The 11,912-nt window shown below is 33.2% G+C and overlaps 1 pseudogene; it reads right to left on the bottom strand.

The window, feature by feature from the left end:
- Positions 1-2,784: 2,784 nt before the first annotated feature.
- LOC131275150 (large ribosomal subunit protein uL23-like) lies at positions 2,785-3,259 on the bottom strand (annotated as a pseudogene).
- Positions 3,260-11,912: the final 8,653 nt, after the last annotated feature.

Below are 11,912 nucleotides of genomic sequence, written 5' to 3'. Positions count from 1 at the left end.
GTATTAGCATTGTATATTTGTTGTGGTTCATAGGGAATGTTCTTATATATATATACTGCTAACCACGGTCCATCATCCACTCCAGGGTTCACTGTATTATATGGTCCCATGCCTTCTACAGTCCATTCAAAGCATACACTCAGTGGGTCTCAGTTTCATCATAATGTTGTGCTGTTATCACTTTAGTCAATTTTAGAATGTTTTCATTACTCCAAAAGGAAAAATCCTATACCATTTTATAACCTGTATATTAACCTTAGCATTAATATAGTACCTTCTTTGTCACTGATGCAAAAATATTACATTCTATTAACTATAACCAAAAGTTACATTAGTTGTATTTTTCTCATGTATCACCATATTCTTGACACCTTTTAATGGTGACATACGTTTGTTCTAGTTCATAGAACATTATTGTGTTTGTACTATTAACAATAATCTTCATCTACCATGAAGTTCACTATATTATACAGTTCCTAGATTATCTTCTAGCTTTCTTCAATTGACAATTATGTTGCTAGACTAACCCTTCTAGTCACAATCACATTTATAAATTAGCAGTATTAGTTATACTCACTATAATGTATCACCATCAACTCTAGCCATTTCCACAGATTTACCATCGACCTTATTAAAAATTCTACATACATTAAGCATCAGTTTCCCCTTCTCAACTGTCAGACTATCTTCTAGTTACCTATAATCTAGACTTTAACTCCATGAATTTACTCATCATATTTAGTTCATATTAGTGAGACCATACGATATTTGTCTTTTGTGACTGGCTTATTCATTCAACAAAATGTCCTCAAATGTCACCCATGTTGTCATATGCATCCTGATTTCATTTTCCTTACAGGTGAATAGTGTGTGATTCATTGTGTGTGTGTGTGTGTGTGTGTGTGTGTGTGTGTATATACCACATTTTGTTTTTCCATTCATTAGGTGATGAGAACTTGGGCTGTTTCCATATTTTAGCAATTGTGAATAATGTTGCTGTGAACATTGGTGTGCAAATGTAATTTTGCATCATTGGTTTCAGTTCTTCTGAATATATTCCTAGGTATGGGATGGCTGAATCATATAGCAGTTGCATATTCAATTTCTTGAGGTACTGCCACTATAGCTAAGTAATATGGTTTAAAGTCAGGCAGTAAGGGTCCACCAAATTTGTTCTCTTTTTAAAGATAATTTTGCTATTCAAAGACACCCTTCCAAATAAATTTGATAATTGGATTTTCCATTTCTGCAAAAAAAAAGGCTGTTGGAATTTTGATTGTGATTGCATTGAATCTGTAAATCAATTTGGGAAGAATTGGCATCTTAATGATATTTAGACTTCCAATCCATAAACATGGGATGTTCTTCCATATATTTATATTTTCTTTGGTTTCTCTTAGAAATGTTTTATAGTTTTCTGGATACAGGTCCTTCATATTCTTGGTCAAGTTTATTTCTAAGTATTTTATTCTTTTAGTCATAATTGTAAATGAAATTTTTTTTCTTGACTTTCTCCCCAGGTTTCTCATTAGTAATATACTGAAACACTCCTGAGTTTTGCAATTAATCTTGTATCCCACCACTTTGCTGAACTTGTCTATTAGGTCTAATAGCTTTGTTATGGATTTTCAGGGTTCTCTAGGTATGGGATCATATTGCTAAATAGGGAAAGTTTACTTATTCCTTTCTTATTTGGCTACTTTTTATTTCTTTTTCTTGTGTAATTGCTCTATCTAGAACATCTAGAACAATAATGAGTAACAATGGTGACAGTGGGCATACTTGTTTTGTTCCTAAACTCAGTGGGAAAGATTTTATTCTTTTGCCATTCAGTACAATATTAGCTGTGGCTTTTTCATATATGCACTTTATCAAGTTGAGAAAGCTTCTTTCTATTCCTCTTTTGGAGTGTTTTTTAAAGAAATGATGCTGTATTTCATCAAATGTCTTTTCTGTATTAAATTACGATGATCATGTGATTTTGCTTCTTTAGTTTATTAATGAAGTGTATCACACTAATTGATTTTCTTGTATTGAAACATCTTGGCATACCTGGGGGGGAAAAACACTTGGCCATGATGTATAAATCTTTTAATTTGCCTTTGGATCCAATTAGCAAGTATTTTTTTGAGGAGTTTTGAATCTGTATCTATTAGATAAATTGGTCTGTAATTTTTTTTTTTTTTTTTTTTTTTTAGTATCATTGTCTGGCTTTGGTATTAGGGTGATGCCCACTGCATAAAATGAGTTTGGTAGTGTTACCTCCTGTTCAATTTTTTGGGAGTTTGAACAAGATTGCATTAAACCTTTTTTGAATAATTGGTAGAATTCACCTGTGAAACCATTTGGTCTTAAGCTTTTCATTTTTGGGAGGTGTTTGGTGACTGTTTCAATCTCTTTACTTGGTTTGTTGAGGCCTGCAATTTCTCCTAGGGTCAGTGTAGTTTTTCTAAGAATTTGTACATTTTGTACATTTTGCCTAAATTGTCTAGTGTAATGGTACAGTTCTTCATAGTGTCTTTTGGGACCTCGTTTATTTCAATGGGGTCAGTAGTAGTTTCTCCCAACTAATTTCTGATTCTGTTGAAGCATCTTCTCTCCTTTTTTCTTTATCAGTCTACCTAAGGGTTTGTTTATTTTGATTATCTTCTTTGATAACAAATTTTTGGTTTTCTTCATTCTCTCTTGATTTTTTTTCCTCAATTACATTTATTTTTGCTTTTTTTTTATAGTCAAAGATTTTATATTTAGAATTAGCCAGCACTCAGTTTAGATGCACTCAGTTTAGATGATCCCAATTTTGTTGACAATATCCAAAGCATCAGTCAGGAGCCAGTTGAACATATGCCTTCTTCTCTCCATCAGGCCTGATCAAGGTGTTGACCTTGGTCACCACATCAATGTCATAGAACTTCTTTACATCCTGTTTGATCTGGTGCTTGATAGCCTTGACATCCACAGTGAACACAAGTGTGTTGTTGTCCTCAATATTTCTCATTGCTGACTCAGTGGTCAGGGGGAACTTGTGATGATGCATAGTAGTCAAGCTTATTTCTCCTGAGGGTGCTTTTCCAAGGCTATTTGGACTGTCTCCTGAGAAACAGCACCTTAGGCTGCTGGACGGTGAGTGATGTACATATCTTCTTTTTTGTGTGTGGCTGTAAACACCTTTTGGTACTGCCTTCTTGGGTTTCAGAGCTTTTGTTTTGGCTTTGGTTTTGGGAGGGGCAGGCACTTCCTTCTTTGTTTTCAGCAGCATCTTCGTGAAAAGGCCCAAATCTTTGTTATTTATTTCCTTCGACTTGTTTTGGGATTTGTTATTTTTCTAGCTTCTCTAGATGTGCAGTTAAGTCTTTCTTTTAAGCTCTTTCTTCTTTTTTAATGTAAGCATTAAGGGCTATAAATTTCCTTCTCAGGACTGCCACCACTGCATTCCATTGATTTTGATATGTTGTGTTCTTGTTTTCATTCATCTTGAGATAGTTACTGATTTCTTTTGCAATTTATTCTTTGATCCACTGATTGTTTGAGTGTGTCTTTTAGTATCCATGTATTTTTGATTTCCTATTTTCTGCTTGTTTTTGATATCAGCTTCATTCCATTATGATTGAAGTAGGTACTTTGCATAATTTCAATCTTTTAAAAAATATATTGGCCCCTATTTTGTGACTCAACATATACTCTATTCTGAAGAAGGATCATAGGCACTTGAGAAGACTGTATCCTGCTCTTTTGGGGTGCAATGTTTTGTATTTGCCTATTACATCTAGTTCACTTATATTATTCAAGCTCTCTGTTTTCTTATTTGTATTCTGTCCAGATGTTTTATCCACTGATAAGAGTGATGTATTGAAGTCTCAAACTATTTTTGTAGAGATGTCTATTTCTCCCTTCAGTTTTGCAGTGTTTGCCTCATGTATTTTGGGGCACCCAAGTTAGGTGCATAAATATTTGTGGTTGTCATTTTTTCTTGGTGAATTGCCCCTTTTATTAATATATAATGACCTTCTTCTTCTCCTATAACATGTTTGCATTTAAAATCTATTTTGTCTGATATTAGTGTAGCTACTCCAGCTCTTTTTTGGTTACTATTTGCATGGAATATCTTTTTTCAACATTTCACTTTCAGCCTATTTTTGTTCTTGGGTCTTAGTTAAGTCTCTTGCAGATAATACTTAGATGGCCCGTGTCTCAGTTTTTGATAATCTATTCTGTCGGTTTGTATATTTTTATTTGGTGGTTGAGTCCACTAATATTCAGTGTTATTTCTGTAAAGGCAATACTTTGTCCATTTTATCCTTTATATTTCTGTTGTTATATTTTACTTTTATTCATCTTTTTACCCTTTCAATTACCCTTATTAAGAATCTTCATTTCCACTGTCTTCTCCAAGCCTCTCTCCACTGCCTTTTCCTTTCAGGCTGCAGAAATTCTTGTAAGTTCACTCTCTTGATGACAAACTCTTCAGGTTCTGTTTATCTGTGAAAATTTAAAATTATCCCTCATTTTTGAAGGACATTTTTGCCAGATAAAGAATTCTTTGTTGGCAGGTTTTTAAAAAATTTCAGTATTTTAAATATCATACCACTGTTTTCTTTCCTCCATGATTTCTGTTGAGAAATTGGCACTTTAGTCTTATTTAGTGTCCCACTATGTGATGAATTACTTTTCTCTTGTTTACAGAATTCTCTTTTTACCTCTGGTATTTGACATTCTGAATAGTAGGTGTCTTGAATTAGGCTTATTTGGATTTATTCTGTTTGGAGTCCATTGTCTCATGGATACTGATATTTTTATTTTTCTTAAGATTTGGAAAATTTTCAGTCATTGTTTCTTCAAATATTCTTTCTGTTCTGTTCTTCTTCTGTGACACTCATAGCACATATGTTTGTGCATTTCATGATGTCATTAAATTCCCTGATACCCTGTTCCATTTTTTCCATTTTTTTTTCTGTCTGTTCTCCTGTCTTTTCAAGTTCAGTTGCTCTGTCCTCCATTTCAATTATTCATTCCCTGTCCATTTCAAATACGCTGTTATATGCCTCTAATGTATTTTTAATCTCACCCATTGTGTCTTTCATTTCCATTAGATCTGTTACTTTTCTTTGCAAACTTTTAAATAGTTCTTTATGTTTACCAAGTGTCTTCTTAATATATGTATATTTAATCTCTAGCCATATTTTCCTTCAACTCCTTGAATTGATATAGGAAATTTATGTGAAAATCATTACTAGTTGTTTTAAATCCTGTGACAATTAATCAGTGATGCTTAATTTTTTCCTCTAGCTGGGCCACATCTTTCTGTTTGCTGGTATGACTTGTAATTTTTTTTTTTGACTGTTATGTAAGCATCTGATTGTTGTTGAATTTATTCTGTTGGTTAATTTCACTCTTTCCTAGTGGTTTTGTATCAGACTCTCTGACTTTTGTTCAACTTATTCTAAATTCTTTAAAATTTACCTGCTTAAGTTTTCAAAATGGGACCAGGGACCCAGTAATGGGGTGCAGGCCAGATGCAAGGAGGTCTGGGAATAAGTACCTGACAGACTCTAATAAGCTTTTTTTTTTTTTTTTTTTTTTTCATTTTCCCAGCTTGCCAGCAGATGGGAATCTTCAGTGAAACTTTGCACAGGGGCGACTCTTTTAATCTTTACTGGCTTGTGTTTCTGATCCAACTAGAGGTGTGATTCAAAGTGGGGCCTTGCTATCCAAACTCTCTGAAGAGAATCCTTTTAGTCCTCCTCCATATCCCTCCTCTTCCTGGGGGAGAAAACTTCCATTCCACTCTCAGTTGGCTGCATCAGCCATGGGTTTTACCAAGGTTGGTTTGCCTTGATGGTGGTGGATGGGTGCCATACCCAACTGCAGAGGCAAGTAAGTAATAGTTTTCCTTTCATTCTCTTTGTCTTCTGTCCATCTCCCTCCTGGACAATACATATAGCACTCTCCTGGTCTGTGGCTCCTCAAAGCAGCTCACTCAGATATTTTTGCCCTTCTTTCATTGTTTTTGTAAATGGTTGAACACTGATGACCTACTCCAATGCCATCTTCCCAGAAGCTCTTATAGATTTTTCCTTTTTTTGACATTTCATATAAATAGTATCAAACAATATGTTTGATATTCCTGGATTTCTTCACTTAGCATGTTTTTGAGTGTTATTCATTTTGTAACATGTATTGGTACTTCGTCTGTATTTATTGCTGTATAGTATTCTGTTTTATATATATACCACATTTTGTTTATCCATTCACAAGTTGATAGGAATTTGAGTTGTTTCCAATTTTTTACTAATGTGAATAATGCTGGCATGAACATTTGTGTACAAATCATTGTGTGGGCATGGTCTCATTTCTCCTGGGTGGAATTTCTAAGTCTTCTGGTAACTTCATGTTTAATATTTTGAGAAACTGCCTAATTGTTTTCCACAGTGGCTGTACCATTTTACATTTTCACCAGCTGTATAGGAGGGTTCCAATTTCTCCATATTATGATCTGCCTTTTTGATTATAGCATTTCAAGTAGATGTGAGGTGGTATCTAATTGTGGTTTTGATTCACACTTCACTAATGAACAATGATGTTTAACATCTTTATATACTTAATAGCCTTTCCAAAATCTTCTTTGAAGAAATGTCTATTCAAATCCTTTGCCCATTTTTTAGTGGGATTCCTTGTTTTCTTATTATTGAGTTGTTCATGTTCTTTATATAATCTGGGGTAAAGTTCCTTATGAGATTTATAATTTGCAAACATATTTCCCAATTGTAAGTTTCATTTTGTCTTTCTTTTTTTTTTTTTTTTAAGATTTATTTATTTATCTCCCCTTCCCCTCCACCCCGGTTGTCTATTCTCAGTGTCTCTGTGTCTATTTTGCTGCGTCTTTTTTGTCCGCTTCTGTTGTCAGCGGCATGGGAATCTGTGTTTCTTTTGGTTCGTCATCTTGTTGTGTCAGCTCTCCATGTGTGCGGCACCATTCCTGGGCAGGCTGCACTTTCTTTTGCGCTGGGCGGCTCTCCTTACAGGGCACACTCCTTGCGTGTGGGGCTCCCCTACACGGGGGACACCCCTGCATGGCAGGGCACTCCTTGTGCGCATCAGCACTGCGCATGGGCCAGCTTCACACAGGTCAGGGAGGCCCGGGATCTGAACCATGAACCTCCCATGTGGTAGACGGACGCCCTAACCACTGGGCCAAGTCTGCCGCCCATTTTGTCTTTCTTGATGATATCTTTTGAAGCACAAAAGTTTTAAATTTTAATGAAATCTAATTTATCTATTTTATCTATTACTGCCTATGTTTTTGGTGCTGTATCTAAGAAATCATTGCATAATATAAGATGAAGATTTCCTGCTATGTTTTCTTCTAAGAATTTTATAGATTTTTGACTTCACATTTAGTTCTATGATGCATTTTGAATTAATTTTGGGGTATAGTATGAAATAAAAGTTTAAATTTTGCTTTTGCTTGTGCATTCACTTGTCACAGAAACATTTCTTGAAAAGTTTTTTCCCATTGAATTTTCTTGACAGCTTTGTTAGAACACAGTTGATCATAAATGTAAAGGTTTATTTCTGGGATCTTAATTCCTTTCCATTTTTCTGTATGCCTATTCTCTTGTCAGTATCACGCCATGTTTGTTACAGTAGCTTTGAATTAAGTTTTGAAATCAGGAAATGTTAGGTTCTCAACTTTGTCTTTCTTATTCATGATTGATTAGGTTATTTTGGGTCTAAATTTCCATATTAATTTTGGCATCAGATTGTCAAATTTCTGCACTAAAGCCAGTTGAGATTTTTATAGGGATTGTGTTGTATTTGTAAACCAGTTTGGAGTGTATTATCATTTTACATTACTGAGTGTTCATGATCCATGAATATGGAATGTCTTTCCATTTAATTAGATCATCTTAAATTACTTTCAATAAAATTTTCAGTCTACAAGTTTGCCTTTTAAAATTATTCTTATTTTTTTTTACTTTAATGTTGTTTTACATGGAATAGTTTTCTTAATTATCAGATTGTTTATTGATAGCATACAGAAATCCTATTGACTTTTTATTTTGAGGTGCTGAGGGCCAAGGATTTAACCTGGGGCCTTGTATATAGGAAGTTGGCACTCAAGCACTGAGCCACATCAACTCCTCTGAGTTGATTTTTTCATTTGCTTTGCTCGTTATTTGTGTTTTTTTTTTTTAAAGAGGTACCAGGAACCGAACCTGGGACCTCCCATGTGGGAAGCAATTGAGCTACATGTGCTCACCCCACTGACTTTGGTATACTGATCTTGTAGCCCCTGATCATGAGAGACTTGTTCAATAGTTTTAAATTTAAATGTTTGGTTCTTAGGATTTTCTGTATAGAAGATTATATTTGTGAATAAAAAGCCATTTTAATTCTTCCTCTCCAATCTGGATCATTTTTTTTCCTAGCTGTTTTCCAAACATTTTAGAATGAAAGAAATTGAGGAAAAAAGCTTTTTGGCTACTTAGATCCCTTTTTACCTATGATTTAGCTCCTTCTTTCGGAGATTGGTTTATATTGGTGGATATTTTCTTCTGAATACTTTCATTATAGTCTACAATTCATGAAGGAAGAGAATTAATATTCCCTTTGCCCTTACTCCACAATGAACTTTAGTATAAACACTTCATTTGACCTTGTAAAGTAGATATTTTTATTTTCTTATTGTAAATAAAGAACTGATGTTCAAGAGTTAAATAATTTGACATGGTGAATTTGAAACTTAGATCTGGTCTACTTCAGGCTAAATGCCAGGATCTTTCCAATATACTATGCACTTTTACTTTCATGTTGTTTAATATGTACTCTTTTATTTATAAAATAAAAATAAACCTATGTCATGAAATTGGTATCAAGGGAAATTTTGTGAAACTTAAGTTTTCAGATATTAATTGAGTTTTGACAGTTTTTTCATTTTTTAGTGCTTTTTTCTTTCCAAGGAAAAAATTCATTGCTCTAAATTTCAATACCATGACTTTGTTATGCTGTTTGGTTGTCAGAAAATTATTGCACCCCTCCCATATATTTGAATAGATTAATTGTTGCTTTATCCTTCAACTGAAACATTTGAGTTACATGAAGAGTTTGTTGGGGAAATAAAACCCATTGAGTTGAATAACCATTGCTACAGTCACACTTTGCTAGCAATAATTATCTGGCAACATATCATGAATGAAAGACCTCAGGAAGCAGCAATAATATATTCAACAATATAAAACTAAACTCCTAATAGATTGTTTTCCTTAACCTACAAATGAAAGTACTTAAGGATTTTACAAATCTAGGTTAGTTCACTGACTTTCAGTGAAAAAAGTTATGTATGTATCACACCACGTAATGCTTACTTTTTCTCTGATGACATAATTCCTTTTTTTTCTTTTTAAGCAGAGACATACATGGAGCATGGATTATTGATTGCTATAACAAAGTAAAAGGTCAGGTAAGGAACAAAGATATAATAGCATTAAATATTTGTGGGTTAAGTAGATATTATTATACAATATATATAATAACAGATAATGTTATTTTTATTTTTTTAAAGAGGTACCAGGAACTGAACCTGGGACCTCCCATGTGGGAAGCAGGTGCTCAACCAATCGAGCTACAGATGTAGTCACCCCACTGACTTTTGTACACTGATCTTTTAGCTTCTGATCATGAAAGACTTGTTCAATAGTTTTAAAGTTAATATATAATAGCATTAAATATTTGTGGGTTAAGTAGATATTATTATTAAAACAAAGATAAGAATCTTCCATTCTCCTGTGCCATTCATGCTCCCTTCAGAGAGGATTAGTCACACTTGCATATATTTGTTTATAAATATTAAGCAATATACTTTGTTTAGAGATATTGGTGCTGGTATGTACCAGTTGGGTTGTAATAGGAGCAAGTATTAAATAACATCCAGTATGGTATGGTTAAAGCTAGTTCTTTATAAACTTTAGGTGTTTCCTGCCATCCTTACATTCTTCATCATAATTTTAAATTTCTTTACTATCATTTAATTAAAATCAACTTAATTTTTACTTAAATAAATGACATTTAATGAGTTTGAATGTATACATTTATACTGATAAATATATATATACACACATTTATATATACTTACTAGTCATATAGAAATAATTTAACAAAAATGAATTAGTACTTGCTTAAAGTAAAAATTAAAAAAAAAATTTTTTTTTTTGTTTTGCTTTTTTGACTACCCAACATCATTTGGCATTCAACCAGTAACATGCATGCTACATTTTGGATAAGCACAATTGTAGAAAACTAGAATATTATTTTGTCCATATAGCTACACTGATAAAGAATATGAAGTTTCATGATTAGAGTCAAGGCCATTTTAGTCTTCAAACATTTTTTAGTAAAAAGTGTACTTTTTAAGCAACTTGATCTCTTAGGTGGATTACCTAATAGATGTCTAGAATCATGGCTGTGGGATCAAATGTAAAATAAAGTCCTTTTGAAAGGAGAATAAGGAAAATGGAGAGCAGCACTGAAAAACATAGTCTAGAAGTGTGTCAAGTGTTCTTATTTGAATTATGAATTGCTTTTATCAGTCCTTATGAACTGGAGTTATATCACTGACATGATTCTTCCTTTGCTGATATCTGAGGCAGATGAATATAGTATCCGGGGCTTTCCTTAAGCTAATTATTTTTAAGAAAATAAAGTTCTTGTTATATCTAGAAACTTAACATAAAAATGAATAGCTGTGTGGTTACTATTGTGGACATAGATAATATTGACATTTTTAGGTGTGTTTTTGCTTCAGCAAAACAGAAAATTACAATAACATGTTATGGTATTTCTTTTCAGATACACATGTGCATCCATGTTATGATGTGTTTTTTGTTTGTTTTTTTAGGAAGTACTGGGGATTGAATCCAGGGCCTCGTACATGGGAAGCAGGCACTCAACCTCTGAGCTACATCTGCTACCTATGATATATTATTTCAGAGAGTAATGAATCCCTCTGAAGCCAATTCATCATCATAGGAAAAGAACTCATGGTTAAAGCATTGTTATTGAATAACTCTAAAATATTTTAGAAAAATTGTCATATAAAGGTAATTTGTGCTTATTTCCCAAAGTGAATTTTGACTCAGATTTTTTTTCAAGTTTGAACTATATATTTCTGCAGAGGATTAATCTCAACAATCAGAATCTAGGGATTTAATACACACTGACTGTAATATTTATTAATTTAGATGCAAAGTACATGCTATTTTAAAAATTCTAAATGGACAGTTTCCAGTGCTCTCAGGTTTGAGATATCTTTAGTTTTAGATGCTTACTAATGCTGAAAAAGTTGAACTGTTCTGTTCACAGTTTCTCATTATGATATGGGTGACATTATTTTGACTTTAAGTTCAATTGGACTTGCAAAGAATATTTTTCTGCCTACATACAGATTGTGAATAGTGCACAGATCATGCTGGATATTGCATTTATAGAGCATTATTAGATGATGATGATTTCCAGGAATATGTATGATACTGTTACAAAGATTGTACACTCTCTTTATATTTAATTTGATCTAATATCTGTTCAATTTCAGGAAGAATTTACAGTGTACTGTGTAAGTTCCATTGCCATTAACTACGTTACAACTGGCAAAGTCATGTTATGTTTCTTGTACAAGATGTCCAGTAAAAAATATCAGAATATGATTAATGCTTGCAATCTTTTCACCCGAAGTAGCATTTATTATGTGTGACCCAAAGAAATACATTAAAGAAATTATAATAAGCAAAAGTGTGCCTTGCTTTCATCAATGTTGGAGCATTCATACATACAAATCTAGGCCACAGGTGGAGATTGCTATTTGTCATTATTATTGCAATTTGAATTTATGTTCAGAGCCAAACATAAGAGAAAACAAT

This window comes from Dasypus novemcinctus, chromosome 2 (genome assembly GCF_030445035.2).
Source record: "Dasypus novemcinctus isolate mDasNov1 chromosome 2, mDasNov1.1.hap2, whole genome shotgun sequence".
Taxonomy (NCBI): Eukaryota; Metazoa; Chordata; class Mammalia; order Cingulata; family Dasypodidae; genus Dasypus; species Dasypus novemcinctus.
The sequence above is the reverse complement of the archived record's forward strand: the minus strand, read 5'-3'. Positions and strand labels throughout refer to the sequence as shown.